Raw genomic sequence first — 21,038 nt, 5'->3', positions numbered from 1 at the left:
ACGTCAGATAGTCTATGCTTTCCTATTACTACATATTGGCACCATCAAAATGTTCAAATACCGGATGTTTCTTTAGCATCCTTAAATGCAATGGACTCATCACTAGAACTCTGTAATCTGGTCTCACTGTAATGAATCAAAGTCTCTGTAAATATTAATGGTGGTGATGGATTCACCTCCACAGCGTCCTCAGTTTTTTCCCAGGGAAGTTTCCTAAAGGTTGGATGCCTATCCAAACTTAATTGTTCACTTCTTGGTATAGAATTTGGGCTCTCAGTTTTGGGATAACAAGTTTCCTTTCAGGAAGTCCAGTGCTCCCTTGTCTTGTTGGGATTGGAAAACGTAAGGATATCTTTTCTAGCTGTGTTTCAGTATGCTTGCTTCTGAGAAAAAAAAAGAAGAAATAGTTTATAAATTAACAAACTAACTTTTTCAAACCTCAGAATAGCTTCAGGTTCAGTTTTATGTGAAGGATCAGGTCTGTCATTTTATTGGAAGAAGTTCACCTATCCTTATTAAATACAGCACATGCTGCTTGTTATTACTACATACAACAGCTGTTATGGCCATAATAAAGTAGATATGAAATTCTAGGCGCTGTGCCTTTTAAAGATATGATTCAGCCTCAATACTCTTGTAGGCATTAATCAATCTATCTATCTATCCATCTATGTATCTGTTTTATTAATGGTGAGAAAAAAATGAAATGCATTGAATTGAGTTCTGGATAGACATACTGGAAAAATAGGTATTTTATTGCCAAAAGGGAATTGTTTTTTCTGACAATGGGCATGTCAGTATCTTAGCTGAAAAGATGCTGACCTGAATAGACAATCAAAATGCTTCATGGCTGTTAAATGAAGAACTCATCCTTCTAATCTTTGAGTGGGAGAGGAGGTATTTGTTCGATTGTCATACGCACACATAGACATACACACATATACAGCAACAAAATTTGATTCACAACAATATCTAATGGATTGAAAAGAAAGCAATGGAATCTTTGCAAGAACCTCAGCAAACTATTTCCCATAGTTAATTTTAATGAGAACAATAAAATGGACACATCAGACACCAGGAAATAACCTGAGGCATGTTGATCTGGATAGCTAGAGGAAAGTTTATAGAGAGGTCCAAGAGAGACAGAAATGTTCCAAAGATACTCATCATTATTGAACTCTTTTTATGGATATGTGCTTTAGAGTTTAATAGGAATGAAACATACAGGGTTCTGTAGAAATTAATGTTTAAATCTATCATGTGGAATTTAATTAAGAACCATACCTTGATATATTTTTTTTAACTGAGACTTCATTAAAAAAAATCTGGAAGGTGTGACAGGGTGTGAGTAGCCTAAGGCTGACTCCTCATTCTCTGGTGTACACCACAGAGTTAGCCCTCGTCCAGACTAACCCGCGGCATCGGCGGGTTAAAATCGATTGCTCGGGGATCGATATATCGCGTCTAGTCTGGACGCGATGTATCGATCCCCGAGCGCGCTTACATCGATTCCGGAACTCCATCAACCCGAACGGAGTTCCGGAATCGACACGGAGACCCGCGGACATCGATGCAGCGCCGTCCAGACGGGTGAGTACCTCGATTTTAGAAATTCGACTTCAGCTACGTTATTCCCGTAGCTGAAGTTGCGTATCTAAAATCGATTTTAATATCTAGTCTGGACGTGGCCTTAGGTTGACACAAGGCAGCTTGCATCGACCTAACTATTGAAGTGCCTGCACTTAAATTTTGCTCCCGCTGATGTTACTGCCCAACTATGCCAACTTAATAACGCCACCTCTGCAGGTGGCGCAGTGTCATGGTCAATGTAGTTAGAATGACGCAGTGTCAGTATAGACCAGGGGTTGGCAACCTATGGCACGCGTGCCAAAGATGGCATGCGAGCCAATTTTTAACGGCACGCTGGAGCCTGCCGTGACTCCAGCATGCCATTAAAAATCCTGCCCAGCCTCGCCCGCTCTCCTCTGCCCTCCACTCCCACCGCAGGAGCACAGCCGTGCGCACGGGGTGGGCAAATGGCCCCACTCTCTGGGCACAGCAAGCAGCCGGGTCCGCGCTCCCGGGCCGGAGCGCTGCCCCGAGCGCAGCAAGCTGCCGGCCCCTCCCCCGCCTTCTCCCCTCCCCTGGAGCCCTGCCGCCGCGTGCAGCGCTCTGAGGGGCGGGGCTGTGCTCTCCGGTGGGGCAGCGTGTCTGGCTGTGCGTGGAGCCTCACGGTAAGGGGCCCAGGGCTGGGGGGGGTTGGCTAAGGGGTGGGGACAGGGAGCAGGGTGGGTTGGATGGGGCATGGGAATCCCGGGGTTTATGACGGGGCAGGGAGTGGATGGGGTCAGAGCAGTCAGGGGATCTGGAGCAAAGAGCGTCCTGGGGAGGCAGTTAGTGTGGGGGGTTTCTGGAGGGGGTGGTCAGGGGACAAGGAGCTGGGGGGTTGTATGAGTTGGGAGTTCTGGGGGTCCTGTCAGGAGGCAGGAGTGTGGAGAGGGGTTGGCGCAGGCAGGGAGTCGGGGGGGTTGGATGGGTCGAGAGTTCTGGGGGTCCTTGTCAGGGGGCAGGGAGTGGTTGGATGGGGCATGGGAGTCCCAGGGGTCTGTCTGGGGATGGGGGTGTGGATAAGAGTCAGGGGACAGGTAGGGGGTAGGTCCAGTCCGGGGACAAGGAACAGGGAGGCTTAGATAGGGGGTGGGGTCCTAGGGGGCAGTTGGGGGCAGGGGTCCCAGGAGGGGGTAGTCAGGGGACAAGGAGCAGCAGGGTTGGGAATTCTTAGTGGGGCAGTCACCCAACCCTCTCCCCTGAGCCCTGATCCCCTGCCCCGCCCACACACACACACCACGCCCTCTGCCCTGAGCCCTGTACCTCCCTCATACACACCCAGCCCTCTGCTTGACTCCTTCATTCCCCACTCCCACAACCCTAGCCTTGACTCTGGCACCCACCCCATACCTAGCCCCCCCCCCCGCCCTGACACCTCCAGCCCCCAGCCTTGACTCCAGCCCTCTGCCCCCAGCCCTCTGGGTCCTGGCCGCCAGCCCCACACAGCCCACTGGTGGTCTGGGGTTCTGGCTGCCAGACCCTTGCCAGCCGGGGTCCCGCCGCAGGCCTCGCTCAGTCCACTGCTGACCTACGTGAACAGAACCCCAGACCAGCAGCAGGCTGAGCAGGCCAGCAGCATAAGATCAACATTTTAGTTTCATTTTAAATGAAGCTTCTTAAACACTTTGAAAACCTTGTTTATTTTACAATACATCACTAGTTTAGTTATATAATATATAGACTTATAGAGAGAGAGAGACCTTCTAAAAAACATTAAAATGTATTACTGGCACACGAAATCTTAAATTAGAGTGAATAAATGAAGACTCGGCACACCGCTTCTGAAAGGTTGCTGACCCCTGGTGTAGACACTGCATTGCTTATATCGGCTGTTACTGGCTTTCAGGAACCATCCCACAATGCCCCACACAAGCGTACCTGGTATGGACGTGCACCTCTGACCAGGGACGGCACTAGGTATTTTGCCGCCCCAAACACGGCAGGCAGACTGCCTTCGGCGGCTTGCCTGCAGGAGGTCCCCGGTCCCACAGATTCAGCAGCAGCCTGCGGGAGGTCTGCCGAAGCCGGGGGACCAGCGACCCTCCACAGGCATGCAGCTGAAGGCAAGCTGCCTGCCGCCGTCGCGGCGACCGGCAGAGTGCCCCCTGTGGCTTGCCGCCCCAGTCACGCGCTTGGCGTGCTGGTGCCTGGAGCCACCCCTGCCACTGACACAAGGAGCAAAGTGTAGACATGGACAAGCAATACAATTACTGCAATGGCTGTATGCCAACATAAGCTAAGTCAACTTAATTTTTTAGAAAGCAACAAAGAGTCCTGTGGCACCTTACATTGGAGCATAAGCTTTTCTGGGTGAATACCCACTGTGTCTGACAAAGTGGGTATTCACCCAGGAAAGCTTATGCTCCAATACGTCTATTAGTCTGTAAGGTGCCACAGGACTCTTTGTTGCTTTTTACAGATACAGACTAACACGGCTACCCTTCTGATACTTAATGTTTTAGTGTAGACTTGGCCTCAGTAAGTGTTCCCATATGAGCCAAAGTGACAAGATAATTGATAAGTACCAGGTGATTAATCAGTCAGCAAGGGGATTCATAGACTCATAGACTTTAAGGTCAGAAGGGACTATTATGATCATCTAGTCTGCTCCTCAGCTGAGGATGGTTAAATGAGAGTCAGGAGGAGGCTGGAGGGCAGAAAGGCAAAGGAGCCCAGGATCTCAGAGAGAGGAGATCTCTCTTCTGCCCTGTGCCTTGGTAGTAGGTAAAGGCTTGGGGAAAAGCCTTATGTGGTGGGGAAAGCATGTTGTAAACCAGACGTTCTCAAACAGGGGGGCATGCCCCCTAGAGTGCATGGAATGTGTTCGGGTGTGGGGGGCAGGCATCAGAAGATTTAGGGAAAAAAGCTCACTGCACATGTTCAGAGCTAGGCAGCCGGAGAGCAGTGGCTGCTGGCCAGGTGCCCAGCTCTGAAGCCAGCACTGCTGCCAGCAGCAGGTGAGAAGTAAGGGCATAGCATATCACTTTTACTTCTGAACTGCTGGTGGTGGTGATGCTGCCTTCAGAGCTGGGAGCCTGGCCAGATGCCGCTGCTCTCCCCTCTGTCTTCAGAGCTGGGTGGCCAGAGAGCAGTGGCTGCTAGCTGGGCACCCTGGGAGGGGGCATGTAAATTACCAACACCAAGAATCGGGGCATGATAAGTTTGAGAATCACTGTTGTAAATAATGCAGATGGTGTGGAACATGCCACTGGTGTGCATGAGGACTGTTTACAGCAAGAAATACAGTGTGAGGGAACCATGCCCTGTGACAGGAGGGAACTGTGGAGTAATGGTATTATGTCAACAATAAAATTCACACACAAAGGGGCCTGATTCTGATCTCTCACCAGTTTTACATGGGGGGGGGTCACACTACTAGCTTCAGTGGAGTTACTCTTGATTTACACTGGAGTAAGTAAGATCCTAGCTAGGAGTACCATTTGCTCTTAAGATAGGCTGAAATTTCAGTGGAATTTCAGATGTGTGTTAAGGTCTCTACTATGAGCAGACCTGTAATACTGTGCTGTTTGGCTATGCAGTGCCCAGAAATGTTAAGTCTCATTACAAGTATAAATTCTATGTTTTATTCATCACTATGGGCCAAATTCTGCGCCTAGAAACATGTGCCCAACTCCTGTTGAAAAAAGTGGGAATTGTGTGAGTGTATCTGAGGGAGGTATGAGCATAGACTGCGATAGATTTCATTCATTTTGCATGGCATCAGAATTGTGTGTCTCCCATTGTAATGTTACAAGATTTCACTTTCTAAGAATTCAGTACTTTTGAGAGACTGAGGAACTGTACTTTGCACCACATGTATCTAAATGTAGCTTAGGGATGAACACTGTTACGTTTTCTCTCATTTCTTATTGTTCGTTCCTCTTCTGTCTGTGACTTCATTTCAGACCAAGAAAGTCAATATTTACTCTGCTTTTTTATTTTTCATTTTGCTACTCTATTATAGCATAACTAATATAGGCTGATCTTACATAATGTGATACATTGGTGATGACAACAGAAGGTTAGCATGCCTATCACAAATAAACATGATAAAATAACACAGGTTTATAGTCAGAAGAAATATCTATTTTAGCAGGTGTCAAAGCAGCTAAAACACTTTTTCGATGATAACTTTCTACGCACTTTTCAAGTGTCTCTTGCTTTCTCTTCATTTGTCTTATGCTTTATTTCTACAATGCTTTGCATTTGTATTTATTTATTAATTTATGTCAAGTAACACTATCACTTTGACTCATTGCTTAACAAAGAGGAGCTATCCCACAGTGCAACTTGCTGCAGAGGGTTTTGCATTTGTATTTATTTATTAATTTATGTCAAGTAACACTATCACTTTGACTCATTGCTTAACAAAGAGGAGCTATCCCACAGTGCAACTTGCTGCAGAGGGTTTTGAGAAGGGCTTGCAATGCCTCATGAGATCAAAACATTCTCATGGGGGGACTGGGCTTCAACATCCCATGATGCAGTTTTCTCCCTCCCCTGATTTCAACTGGAACCCAAAATATTTTGCATCTTTTTTCAAAAGGCTGGCATAGCTGCATGTATGCCATATTCCAAGAAGTGCGGACCCTGTTCAGATGTACACTGTTGTTGTGAGTATTATGAACACCACACACCTTATCGTGCAGTATTTCCAGAGCCAAAAGAGGAGCCACTGCACAGAGCATTGCAATGTCCTGGAAGCCATAGAATGAAACAATTCCTGATTGCTGTTGGCAGTTGAGCTGCAGCTGAACATGATGAGCACTGTTTCTGGTCCCAAGAAATAAGCACTGACTGGTGGGATCGCAGCGATATGCAGTTATGGGAGGATGAGCGGTGGCTGCAGAACTTTCATATGCGCAAGGCCATGTTCCAGAAACTGTGAGCAGTGCTCTCCCCAGCCCTGCAGTGCAGCAACACTAAAATGAGAGCTACTCTAACAGCAGAGAAGCGAATGATGATCGTTGTGTGGAAGCTTGTAATGCCAGACTGCTACTGACAGTGGGGAGTCAATTTTGAGTTGGTAGAAGCACCGTGGGGGCTGTTGTGATCCAAGTATACAGGGTTATTAATCACCTTTTTCCACAAAAGGTTGTGTCTCCGGGCAATGTGCAGGAGATACTGGATAGTTTTGCTGCCATGGGGTTTGCTAACTGAGGTGCGGTGACCGATGGAATACATATGCTGGCACTAGACCCACTTTGCCTGAGAGTACATACACAGAAAGGGATACTTTTCAATGGTGTTGCAAGCGCTGTTGGATCACTGAGGCCTTTTTCCTGACATCAAAGTGGGATGGTCAGTGAATGGGCATGATGTGCACATATTTAAGAACACAGATGTGTTCAGAAAGCCGTAAGCAGGGACTTTCTTTCCAGACCACAAAATAACCATTGGTGATGTTAAAATATCAATAGTGATCCACGGAGACAGTAGCCCAGTCGGCTGGCTTGCCTTTATTATATTGACTGCTTTTCATTATATTATTCTTTGTATTATATTCAGCAGTAATGCAAGAAACCTACAGGTCTGTATCCTGTAAGACATTAGCTTCAGCAAGTTAGAATAAGGCTTGAGGCTTATGCACTTTGAACAGATAAATTTTGCCCAGATAAACCACCCAGTGAAAAACCCCAAGTATTTGGGAAGCCAAAAATAGAGTTTAAGTGAAAGTTCTGACCACAGGTACATGAGTCAACTACAGAAGTTGTCCTGGCAATGAAATGACATACATAACAGGTACATGAGATACATCTAAGGCCAATCTGCTTGCTTGCCTATATATATTTTCTTATAAGTTTCTTATTTTCTTATGGGTTTGATTATTTGTTTTATTATAATAGGTTTATAGGTTTATATTAAGAGTATATTTTGGCTGTAACACAAGGGACCTGCAGGCCATAGCCAGCCTGTATGTTGAGCTAAGGCAAAGTTAACATACATATGTCTGGGACCTTTCACCAAATAGATAGTGAAGAGCTAAAGCATAAGGCCCATGTGTGGCTGCGATCTTTAAAAGGGTATGAATTTAGGAAGCCCCTATGCTAACCTGTTTTAACACACCCTCTATTTAAACTTAACAGCTACACCACAATTTGGAACTTGGAAAGAACCGATTGTGGCTCCCACTGGCCGCAGTTCACCGCTCCAGGCCAATCGGGGTAGTGGGAAGTGGTGGCCAGCACATCCCTCAGCCCATGCCACTTTCCACAGCCCTTGTTGGCCTGGAGCGGTGAACTGTTGCCAGTGAGAGCCGCAATCGGCTGAACCTGTGGATGCGGCAGGTAAACAAACCGGGCCCTGGGTTGCATGCCAAAGGTTGCCAATCCCTGTACTAACCTATAGGAAAAAGACACTCCAACATTAGTAAGGTGAGGAAATATAAATAAGGAAAAGGGAAAAATCTCCAACTGAATATGTATCGAAGATGGTGGCATCAATGTAACATATTATAAAAGTGGCATTCCAGCCTAGAGGTGGTAGGAGTGGGAGATGTAGTCCTTGGTAGGTGCCAGAATGATGGCTATTGGAGATGATGGGGAAGGTGATGGTGATGAGGAAGATGATGGCTAATACATCAGGTTGTTCTGCAGGAGATGGTGTGAGTCTATGGATGTGCAGGTGTGCATTCTGTAGTATCTCTATCTACATTACTGCGTTGGGGTGTTTGTTACTGTGCTAAATGTATTAATAAACTATATTTGTAAATACAGAGGAGTTCCTATAGTGTGAGTGTTGCAACTGTGCACATTGGGGTTCCCAACTATATAATAATTTGAATAATACTGGGCCTGATCTTGGGGCAAGAACCTGTCAGTCCTCAAAGTGATAACAGGGGTTTCTTAAGTAATCAATATAACTAATACGTAATCTAGAGACTGGGCAACAGAGACCCAGCCTACCCCTTTCTCCCATGGCTCATGGACACCTGGACAGCAGCAAGGATCAGTTCAACATTAGGCTCAGCAAGTGCAGAATGGTGGTTGAGTGTGCCTTTGGCAGTTTAAAGAGTCGCTGTTGCAGTTTGCTTACTAGGGAGTATGTCTACTCTTGCAGAGTTTTAGCGCTGTAAATTTCACCAGTGATAGGGAACCAGTGAGAGTAAAGTGCTCGTTTGTGTGCTCACTTAATTCCTCAGGTGTCAGAGAATGTTTACATTAGCAGCACTTCCATTGCCAATGAGAGAAGCACTCTAGGGCAGCTATCCTACAGTGCAGCTCTCTCCATTTTGACGATGGGTCTTGTGGGAAACGGGGAAGGAAGGTGATCGTGATCCCTGCACAGCCTCCTCTCCCCAAACACTGATCAGTTCCAGTAGCTCAGCATTGCTCTAAGCAGGGGATCGTTTGCTCTGTGGAGCAGCCATTGTCACCTGGCCAGATAAGTGAGCATTTGGCAAGAAAACAGGAAAGGGAGTTTCAAAATTCCAAGGCTTTACAGGGGGAGGGGTGAATGTCTGTTTATCTGGCATCAGAGCAGCAGAGTTGCTGGCCAGAGTGGTCACCCCTAGGCACTGTGAGATATCCCCAGAAGACTAAAAGCTGTGTAAACAGGAAGAATGTGTCGTCACTTGCACATCACCGCAGAAGCATCACCGGTAAGAGCTGTATGCCTCTCGTGGAGGTGGTTTTCTTTTTGTGATGAAACTTTCAACTTTCAAGTTTCACCACAAAAAGTCATTGGCAAGTGTAGATGCTCCCACATTTTTTGCACAAAAAAGGGACTTTTTCTGCTTTAAATGACAAGTGTAGACATATCCTAGGTTAGACCTCAGTGAAAGAAATATACTCGTGGTTATAGCTGCCTGCTGTGTGCTTTATAATATCTGAGAGGCAAAGGAAGAGAAGTTTCCACAGAGATGGAGTGTGGAGGTGGATTGGCTGTCTGCTAATTTTGAGCAGCCAGATACCAGGGCTACAAGAAGAGCTCAACCTGAGGTACTGCATCTCAGGGAGACTTTGAAAATCCATTTTAGTCATGACCCACAGGAATGTGCACTGCTTCTCTGTGTTGTGCCTTCCATAGTGTGAACCTTGCTGAGACTGCTGGTTTTTTGTCTTCAGCACCTCCCCTCTGTTGCCTCAGGTTCCCTGTCCCTCCCCTTCTCCCTGTTTTAAATTAACAGAGATAATTTCATTCACAAGACATGGACTTTTATTGCACAAACATACTGAAACTTAAAGAGCACAAATAATATTTAACCTTGGACACATGGTGGAATAAAATTGAGAGGGAAAAATTACATTAATCTTGTTTTTAAAAGCACAGTGGCCTTGTCTGTCACACATCATTGTATGTCCAGCTTTTATTTTTAGGACTCTCCCTTTTAGATTGAGTGGAAGGGATATTGCATTACCCTCCCTTGCCTCCTAGAACGTTTGTTAGCGGGGAAGGATGGTGATGTTGGAATGCAGCTCTGCAGGGATTGCAAAGGGAGTCTAGCCTCAAGATTTTTCTCCTGAAGGTCAACCAGATGCCTCAATATGTCTGTTCCTTCAGAATCCGCAGCATCTCCTGCTGCATGCCAAACTCATGCTCCTGGGCTGCTCTCCTGCTCGCAATGTCCATGTCCCGTTTTCCAGAGAGAGAAGTCTCCACGCTAAATATTTGGTGTCTGCCATCCCAGAGGCATTCATTATCTCATTGAACATGTCATCATGCATTCTCTTTAGCCTTCGTCTTATGGGGAAGAGCATCTCCACAGATGTGCAGGAAGAGCTGAAGGCTGCCCTTTCAGCTGTAAGCCATGGAAAGCACAAAGCAACCAATGTCAGTGCAGACCTGGTGTCTAGTGCAGAGTTGCTATATAAAAATCACTCCTCTTGTTTTATGGAAGTTTAAGGCAGACTATTACACTAGGTATTTATTGAACCTGTTTGTTGTCCTAGCCATGGTGAATATGGCCCTGGGGCATGGGTGCTGAATGGTCAGCAGAATTGAGTGGGCAACCCACAACAGGACCAGAGGTGGGCAAGGGGCCATGCCATCTCCTCCTTGTAACATGGACGTTGTCTGGAGATTGAGGACCAGCGCTGACCTCCCAAACTACAAACCTTGGCAGAGGCTCTGCTTGGGGGTGTGTGTCTGCGACAGTGAGTGGACACCACAAAATTTTCCTTCTCTCCAACCCCACCCTGGTGCCACTGCTGCTAGCTGTCATCTGAGGATTGCAGTTACGAAGGTCAATGAGGACCCCTGCCACCCAAACTATAGCCATGTTTTGGAAATTGTGAGTGAAGAGGTGGAAAATCACAGTGTGTGTGGAGGGAACCACACGTACTATTTTTTGCAGTCCGAGCAGTTGAAATGAAAACTACCACCATTTCTCCTAGGTGACCCTATGTGATATCACTCTCCTGAGGGTAACAGAAGCAGCAAGAGAACAGATGCTTCAAGGTCCATGTCCAGACCTGGTCCTATGCTGCTATGCTGTGTATTGCAATGATGCCAACAGAATTAATTCTGGAGTAGCATGGGAAAGTGTCTACCATGGTGGAAGAAATAAGGCAGCCCTTCCCAGAAACCTTCTGCGATGGATTGCAGAGTACCTCCACAAAAGTTTCTTGAAGATCTCTGTGGAGGTTTTCTGGGCCATACTTGTGTACATAAATGGTCTTTTTCACGGGGCACCCTTTGCCTCGCTGGTATGGACACTGGGAAGCAGATAGCCACTCTACTCACTATGTTCCTTTTAATTAAAAATAGAATATCAGAACATGTGACCCCTATCATAACCTAGTCCCAGATTTGGACCTTAGCGTCCAAAATATGGGGATTAGCATGAAAACCTCCAAGCTTAGTTACCAGCTTGGACCTGGTAAAGTTGCCACCACCCAAAAAATTAGAGTGTTTTGGGGCACTCTGGTCCCCCCAAACCTTCCCTGGGGACCCCAAGACCCAACTCCCTTGAGTCTCACAACAAAGGGAAATAAACCTTTTCCCTTCCCCCCTCCAGGTGTGCCTGGAGAGAGACACAGAAGCAAGCTCCGTGAATCTAAACAGAGGGACTCCACCCTCCCCGTTCCCAGTCCTGGAGAACAAACTTACCAAGAGCTAATCTCTCTTCCCCCCTCACCCAGAGAGAATGCAAAATCAGACTAGTAAATCTAACACACACAGATTTCCCCCTGACTTTTTCCTCTCACCAATTCCCTGGTGAGTACAGACTCAATTCCCTGGAGTTCCTCACTAAAGAAAAACTCCAACAGGTCTTAAAAAGAAAGCTTTATATAAAAAGAAAGAAAAATACATAAAAATGGTCTCTCTGTATTAAGGTGACACATACAGGGTCAATTGCTTAAAAGAAATATGAATAAACAGCCTTATTCAAAAAAGAATATAATTCAAAGCACTCCAGCAACTATAGGCATGTAAATACAAAAAAACATATAAATCACTATCTGATCTTTTGTACTCACAACTTGGAAACAGAAGATTAGAAAGCAGGAAATAGAAATCCCCTCATAGCCGAGAGAGAGTTAGACCGAAGACCAAGAACAAAGGACTCACACACAAACTTCCCTCCACCCAGAGTTGAAAAAATCCTGTTTCCTGATTGGTCCTCTGGTCAGGTGCTTCAGATACTTCTTTGCAGGTGAAAGAGACGTTAACCCTTAGCTATCTGTTTATGACAACCCCAAATATGACTTCAAATTGCATACTCACTAGAAGTTCCTTCCTTGGCATCACACTCAGCCACAAAGCTGTTCTGTGACTGGTTGGACTGCTCCGGGGTTATAAACAGCTCCTGAGTCTTCAAGTGAATTGATACTCTGCTTGTCTGTTTCCCATTTTCCTCCTCCTCTTCTACTCAGTGTTGCCTGAGCTGGCCCAGGACTCTGACTCCTCAGAGTTATCCACACTGCTCTTGGGGGTTGTAGTGGGGTCACTGTTGAGAATTGCATGCAGCTCATTGTAGAAGTGGCATGTCTGTGGTGCTGCACCAGAGTGGCTGTTTACCTTCATTGCCTTCTGGTACATCTGCCACAGTTCCCTGATTTTTCATGTGGCTGTGTGTCCTGGGTATAGCCCTTTTCCCACATTCCCCCTGCGAGCTGCTCATAGATGTGGTGTTTAGATGTTGCTTGTAATCATTAGAACTGGGAGCACTGGCTGTTGGGAGTCTGAAAAGACAGGAAACAGGGAGGAGGGGGGAGGAGTTGAGGAGGCTGAGTGAGAGTTACAGAGGGTGCAGCAATAAAGTCCTGTTGATGTTTGTTAGTACCTTGCCTGGTTGGTACAACAGATGTCTATGTTTTTATGTCTGAATCAGAGCTGTGTCTGCACAGCCTCTTCTCCCCACAGACCAAGAAGATGCACCATCTCCTGTTTACTTCCGGCTGGAGTGTGTTTGAAGTGTGGAGCTGCCATGATCAGCTGGGCAGGCAAGCTCTCCACACCAAAAAATGGAAATTCAAAAGTTCCCGGGCCTTTAACAGGGGAGGGGTTGTTTCCTGTGTACCTGGCTTCTGGACAGCGGAGTTGAAAACATTTACCAGAGCGGTCACAGTGGAGCATTGTGGGACGCCTCCTGGAGGCCAGTTAAATCGATGTAAGCAATGCAATGTCTACACTGCCTCTGTGTCTACCTAACAATATTGACTTAAGTGCTACACCTCTGGCGGAGGTGGAGTAATTAGGTCAATGTAGCAATGTAGATGGTAGTGCTGGTAGTGTAGATACATTAATTATTAGGTCGACATAAACTGCCTTATGTTGACCTAACTGTGTACTGTAGACCAGGCCTTAGACACAATGGGTCTGATCCTCAGCTGTTTTAAGTGGAGCTACACTGCTTTAGATCAGCTGAGGTTCTGGTCCAGTATCAGTGACTGTGAGCTGACTTGGCAGAAACATCACCATCTACTTGTGTGTTGAGAAAGCAAAATTCCATCCCCCTGACTACATAACAGTTCTTTCAGGCAAAGCCCTTCTACTTAGAGTTTGCTCTCAGGGGCAGGATCCCTGAGAGTTTATGGTTCAAATTAACCTATATTAATTATTCATGAAAAAATATGGACTCTGGCTTTTTTGAGCTCTTCTCACAGTAACAAAAAGGGCCTGATTGAAAGTCCACCTAAATCAGGAGGTGTGTTTCCATTGGCATCAGGGCTGGCGCAACCCATTAGGTGACTTAGGCGGTCGCCTAGGGTGCTAACATTTGGGGGGCGGTGACCGCGGCGGATGGACCTTCTGTTGCCTCTGTCGGGGGCGACATTTCAGGGGCAGGACCTTCCGCCGCCTAGGGCGGCAAAAAAGCTGGCGGCACTCCTGATGGGCATCAATCAGGTCCTGTATTTGCACATAAAAATCACAAAGCATCAGTAGATATCAGATCTCCTTGAGTGGACATGCCTCATTCCTAATCTAGAACACACCAGTTCTAGGAGCTGTACTCAGTTCAAAGATGTACTAAACCACTCTGTGTACCTCAATCAATACCTTTGACTGCAGATAAAATGGCGACTGTTACTTTTGATACATCACCTTGTGTAAGTTCTCTTCTCATCATATATTTTTAAGACAGGAAAATAATTAAAAAGCATTTGGGTCAAAAGCATTTAAAATGTGGTTAGACATCAGTGGAACATGCCCCAACTAGGTTTTATAAATGGCATGACTGTTTGATCCACAATTCTAACCATGTAACTTATTTTATCTCCAGGTATAGATAAAGTAAACACCAAAAAATAAAACAAAATAAAGCAAAGTGCGATCCGAGGCCCTTGGTTCACAGTCCCATTGATATTAGCTCCCCAGGGACAGAAGGATCACATGCAGACTTGTAGTTTGGAATGTAAGCTAATGATTGTGTACAAGAAACAAATCCTTGGAATGTGTGCTCTGGTGAAAATACACACTGCTAAGAATTTGATCCTGAAATCTCAGTGGCGTAGCATGCTTGGAGAAGAGAGAAGAAAGCTATGAGTGCTGCTGATCTGCTTCTAGTTGTTAGCATATTTATATTTGATCTCCCAGCATTCTGGATTAACTTTCACTGCAGGCAAAAGAGCAGCTTGAAGTGTATTTTAAAATCTCCTATCCACACAATAATAAACAGAACACAACATGAAGGATTCTGGACAAATAGCAGACAACTGAATCCACCCATTAAAATTCCAAATCAATCATTCACATTGGCTTTCAAGGCCTGTCTAGGTCATATTATGACTCCTTTATTAGTGTTTAAGGTCACCAGGAGACATGCAAGTGCATCCTATATCAGGAAGTGTCGTACGTCTCAAGAGTGAAATATTTGGCTTTTAGTACAAGCTGTGGCTGTGAGTCGGAAATCCAGGGAAGTGAGTTAAATGCAGACAAGCTCCAGGCGCCACTGCCTCCACACTGCCTCACAGGAGATAGAATGGACTAGAATAATAGAGGCTTTCCTGCCATTCTCAATATTATGTTATATTTCTGTCCCATTGAGTTCCTTGAGGCCATTTTCCATTCTGCCTGGCTGGCCACAGGCAGTAATTCAAAGGAAAAGGCTTTCCGAAAGGCAGGTACACAGCATGAGAATGTGAAACAGTCTGATTTCATATTGGTGCCAGGCGATTGCTGCTGCAGGAAGGCAGATTAGAAGCCCACAGTGTACACATTCTGTTAGGTGAGTGCAAGTCTGTATGTCTGTGTGACTGTGCTGCAGATTTATTGGTTTATTTATTGGCACTGGATTGTAATTAGACTTGGCAAGCATATGTGCGCACCCATGTGTACACATGCACAAACAATCACACAATGTAAACCACACCCCCACCCCAAAATGACTAACCACAAACAAAGACTACTTACTATCAATGAAAAGGGAAAGAAGGCAGGAACTGCAGCACTCGAATCCATCTCTCCACCTCTTCAAATCTTCAGATCAAGACTGGATGCCTTTCTGGAAGATATGCTTTCACCGGACACAAGCTATTGGGCACAACACCGGAGTAATTGGATGAAATTCTGTTGCCTGTGGTATTGAGAAGGTCAGACTAGAGGATCTAATGGTTCCAGGGCTAGCTTTAGAGCGATTCAGCTGATTCCCTGGAATCGGGCCCCACACCCCTAAGAGGGCCCCGCAACGTCCTGAAGGAGCTGCCACTGAAGTCCTGCCATTGTCTTCAATCGCTTGTCCCTCCACCGAAATGCCACTCAAGGCACCGGCAGCCAAATGAGCTGCCACCAAAGTCCTGGCACTGTCAGCGGCAGCAGCTCAATCGTTGTGGCGGCAGCTCCTTCGAATCGGGGCCCCGCGGTTCCTAAAGCTGGCCCTGAATGGTTCCTTTTGGCCTTAAAAATCATTGAAACTATGAAATCCCACATATACGTTTGTGCCCTTTGGTAGACAATGTCATAGTTTACCTAACTTTTGTTGCAGTCATTCCCCAACCCCATTGGTAATATTTTGTGGACAGTTAATGTGGTTCAACTCCAAGTCAGCATAAATGTACTGGAATAATAATAGTAATAATATCTAGCTCTTATATAGTGCTTTTTCATCCATGGATCTCAAAATGCTTTTCCAAGGACGTCAAGTGTCATTATCCCCATTTTACAGATGGGGAAATTGAGCCACAAGAAGGTGAGGTGAATTGCTGTTCCTTTTTATATAGAATGATTAAAAAGAGCTAAAGGAGATATAGCTGCTAGTAAATATTGATACAAAAAAGTGCAAGGAAGCAGGATGAGTTTTCTTCAGTTACAAGATAAAGTAAATAATTATGCTGCATTTAATATGTATAATGACAAAATTTGCCTCTGTCAATAATAGACAGAAACCCAATATAGACGGAAACAGACAAGGGCACACAAACACCAACAACAGTTTCAGTAGGTAAGGATAAAAGGTTAAAATGTTTTCAGGTCTGTTTTTGCAGTAGTGCAGTGGAACTTTTGTGAAGAGTCTGTGAAGTACTCACTGGCTGCACAAGAAAGACAACAAATGTTTATCCTATTAGCAGAGGAAAGCTATTAAGAAGTGATTCCGTCTAAATGACATAGATAAACTAAAAACAGAACTACTGGTCTCAATCTTAAAGAAATATTATATCATAATGAAAAGAGAGAAAATAACACTATATTTAATAACTGGAACAGGAATTACTTCTCTAGGGTTGCTTCACTGTTTCCACTTATAGCATCCTGTTTTCAGACTTTCATAACTTTTGGAAACTTTCAGGCTAAAATTTTTCATATTTGGTCCCTGCCAAATTATTAGAGAGAAGGAGAGTGCGTGTGTGTAAATTTAAATGAAAACAGTTCAACTACAGTTGGTTAAAAAAACACATAAAACATTTTGTGAAAAACGTTCAGATTTTGAAGTTCTCACTGTTTTGGGGGGTTCCAGATACAGCCATTTTTCACAAAACTGTTGGAATTTTTTACCAACATTTTTTCAAAATCATTTTTGAAAACATTATTAAAATTTTAAATGAAAAAAAACCCCTATGTTTTTAGTGGTAAAACTTTTTGGTAAACATAAAATTTTGAAAACAATTTTAATAATTTTTTTGATACACACATAGATTAACTTTTTTTTTTTTTGCTAAAATGGAAAATTTTGAAAATGTTGCCAATTTCCCCCCCCAAAAGTTCTGTTTTTACAAAAGGTCATTTTTATGAGAAATTTCCATGCACAAAGATTTCAGCTCTAGGTTCATCTTTTTTGTTGGTGTGTGCGTGCACACGCGCATGCTTAAAGCGTGTTGAAAGTGGGAAAAAAAGGACATTCCCTATATGCAAAGGGAATGAGTTAAGGTTGTGCATGCAGCCTTGACTTCCTGCCTTCGGCATGGTATGCCATGCAACTTTAATCTTCTATTAATGTACTTATGCATGCAATATAGTGTATAGAAATACAAGGAGAACTGTGAGTTTTACTAAAAATGATGGTTTTGCCCTGAGGCATTTTATCCCAGTTGAAAAAGAGTCAGGAAACAGGTCAAGCTCATGGCACGTGTATGCATACGCACATTTGCATTACACATCACATCTATGTCTTGCCTATCTACAAAAGACATTACCTCGCCACGTTGTCTCTCTCATCGTCTGGGACCAACACCATCCATCCACTCAGGGGCGGCTCTAGGCATTTTGCCGCCCCAAGCATGGCAGGCAGGCTGCCTTCGGCGGCTTGCCTGTGGGAAGTCCCTGGTCCCGCGGCTTCGCCAGACCTCCCGCAGGCATGTCTGTGGGAGGTCCGCCGAAGCCGCAGAACCAGCAGACCCTCCGCAGGCATGCCACCAAAGGCAGCCTGCCTGCTGCCCTCGCGGCGACCGGCAGAGTGCCCACCCCCCCGGCTTGCTGCCCCAAGCACATGCTTGGCATGCTGGTGCCTGGAGCCGCCCCTGCATCCACTGACTAGCATCTGAGCACATCTGCTCATCTGCTCTACACTTCTTGCTGACAATGAAACGTACAAGACTCATACACCAAACACTTATGAGACTGGGATTCATTACGGTACGCTCTTCAGCAGAGGAGAAGAAGATTGGTGTGTGATTTGTTCATGGCAGACAAAGCAAATTAATAGTCTAACTTTAGGCCTACCACTTTTCACAATGTCCCTTAACGTATCAGATTATATTTAATTACTACTGTTACCACAATAAGGGACGCTCTATAGGGACTCATCAGAACTGTATGTTTAGCAGAAGGTGTACAGTAAACAGTACTGTTAGCACATGTAGGTTGAGTTGGACTTTTGAGAACATTCGGAAAAGATTTTCAACTTATTTCATGTATGTTTTTGTTCCTGGTTTCCTGTTTCTCTCTCTGGCACTCTCCCTCTAGTGAGGATAACAAAAATATGACTAGGAGAGTATTGCTATAATGGGTATGCGGGGGGCTTCCTCATTCCCTTGCCCCAAAGAATAAAACACTTTGTCCGTGTAGAACTTGCAATCTCTCATAAGCCTGAGGTGACTAGGAAAAGTTGTGTGCAATCTGTCTAGCTCATGAAGTGCTGAGATCAGTAGTATGACAAACCTGGCTGTGCACTGTAAGACATTCATGGAAGGCTCACACATTTACTATGAATTTCCTTTAGCAGCCACTGTATGTCACGTCTGGGCTCTATGACTCTGTTGGAAGATATTTACCGCCTGTTTCAAAATGCAAGTGCAAGGCAGATGAAATTATTTAGTCATTTTATTTTGCTGCTTTGCTATCTAACATTTCAAATGAAGGCTGATGGAGGGTACATTTCCCTCCATATAAAATGTATAGGTTATATTATGAGTAGCCTAAACATTAGTACACAGTACAGTGTCATCTTACATAATAAAACAGGGATTGCAATAATCCTGCATAAAGTCTACTTTGTATGTTGAGAAGAATTATGCAGCAGGGTCCAACATGAAAAGAATCATGTCTCTTATTCCACCACTCTGGCCAAGTACCACGTTGTCTTTACTGGAAGACTAGTGTTCATCATGTGTTTAAAACTAAGAGTGGAAGAAGTTGGAACATAACTTTCTTGGGAGATGACAGTATAAATAATACTGTCTTGCTTTGCCTTTGTGTAGCTAGTACATCTGGAATATTATACTGTGAGCATGGAGAGCATGCTATAGCTAAGGTTGAGTTCCAGCTTCTATTTAATGCCCCCTTTTTCAGCTTTTCATAACTTTCTCAAACAAGTAGGCTAGACAATTAGACTCTAAACTAGGGCCTCATCCAGACTAGGGGAGGAAAATCGATCTTAGATACGCAACTTCACGTAGCTGAAGTCGAATATCTAAGATCGAATAACTCACCCGTCCGGACGGCATGGGATCAATGTCCGCGGCTCTCCGTGTCGATTCCGGAACTCCATTCAGGTTGATGGAGTTCCGGAATCGATGTAAGCGCGCTCGGGGATCGATTTTAACCCGCCGATACGGCGGGGTAGTCTGGACGTGGGCTAGGAGACATACTCATCAGCGTTCCAAATTTCTCTCTGCCTCTTCCCCCTCTGGAGATATACTCATCAATAGGCGTCAAGCCAACAGCTCTACATCAAGGAATGCACAATTTCCCCAAGTGTATAGTGTTGGATCAAGAAAATTACAGGCTCTGGCAGCTAGAGGGCTCTGATTTTTTTCCCCTATTCTTCTCTTTTATTAACCAAATAATCAAGGACACTCCATGCAAAAACTTAGGTAGATAAGAATGCACTTTATAGAATGCAGACTGGCAGCTCCTCTTCATTTAGAGAGAAATGTAAATGTTGGTATATACCTGGTGCTGTACATGTGTGCGCAGTCGTGGGTTTGTGCATGTGCACACACGCAGGTTAGTGACGTTTAGATCGCTGCATACAAGAATTACGTACATTATAGCAATGTTGTTATTCTAAAGGTGTCACATCCCATGCCAGGATTCTTGTCTTTCCTCTGTCCACTGTGTTTCAGTGGTTACATTAGAGACCGGACACTCTTTTTTCAAAGAGATGTTTATGGTTTTTACCCACAGCTGTGTTTTTTAGTGGCTTGTATTTCTGATGTATGCTAAGTCACTGCCCGGCATGTAAGAAATATTTTTCAGTAACTGGGCTGGCAGGTCTATAGTATCAGTCAAGGATGACTGGCAGGAGCCAGACATTTCTGGTATCCACTGTGTCTGTCCTGAAGCCCTTGCAAACTTTGAAGACCAGTGTTATAGGCTGAGGTGGATATTGACGTGAGCTCTGGTACACAGGAACTGGGCAGAGGCCGTTTAGTTGAATGATGCTAGTGAGATCTTTTATCAAAGGAAACAAATGGCATAATAACAATGTTTTTGTTAATTTCTCACAAGTACTTTATGGCTCCACGGAAAGTGGAACGTTGACAAAAATCTTGAAACAGTCAGGATTCATAATAAATTGCAATGGTGAAAATATTTATTTTTTCCTTCGGTGAAGTCCCTTTTCTTTGGGAACATTTTCTTCATGGTTCAGCAGGACATGGAGGCTGATGGTGCATGAAAACATATCACACTGGTGAGTACACTTTGCAGCAAAATCAGTACAAAGAATATCCAAAGCTTTTGTTTCCTTACCACATTGCTCCTTACTTTTCTCTCTTTCATCTGTTCCCCAGGCTTGCCTCCCCCACAAGTAGGCAGTTCTAGAAAAGAGTAAAAGGATCCAACTAGTCAACGGAGGCCTTAAAAGCTGAGGCTAGAAATGAGAAGGGAATTTCCCTTTACATTGTAAGTTTCTTTGATGTTCTGAGGGTCCACTGAAATGGTAACATTTCAAAACTTGGTAACAGGGAAGCACTAATGGTGAAGTTCAGGAGGGGGCAGGGGACCAAGAGAAAATTAGTTATTGCTGAGTCTGCCCAAAATGCCGGGAGAGAGATTAAACAATAGAAAAACTCTCACTATGCTGTGGTGGAAAGGGAAGGGGTGTGTGTGTATATAAGACAGAGAGACTGAGGCAGGGTCTACACTACGATTTTAGGTCAAATTTAGTA

Source organism: Gopherus evgoodei, chromosome 3, assembly GCF_007399415.2.
Source record: "Gopherus evgoodei ecotype Sinaloan lineage chromosome 3, rGopEvg1_v1.p, whole genome shotgun sequence".
Lineage (NCBI taxonomy): Eukaryota > Metazoa > Chordata > Testudines > Testudinidae > Gopherus > Gopherus evgoodei.
Note: the sequence above shows the minus strand (reverse complement) of the source record.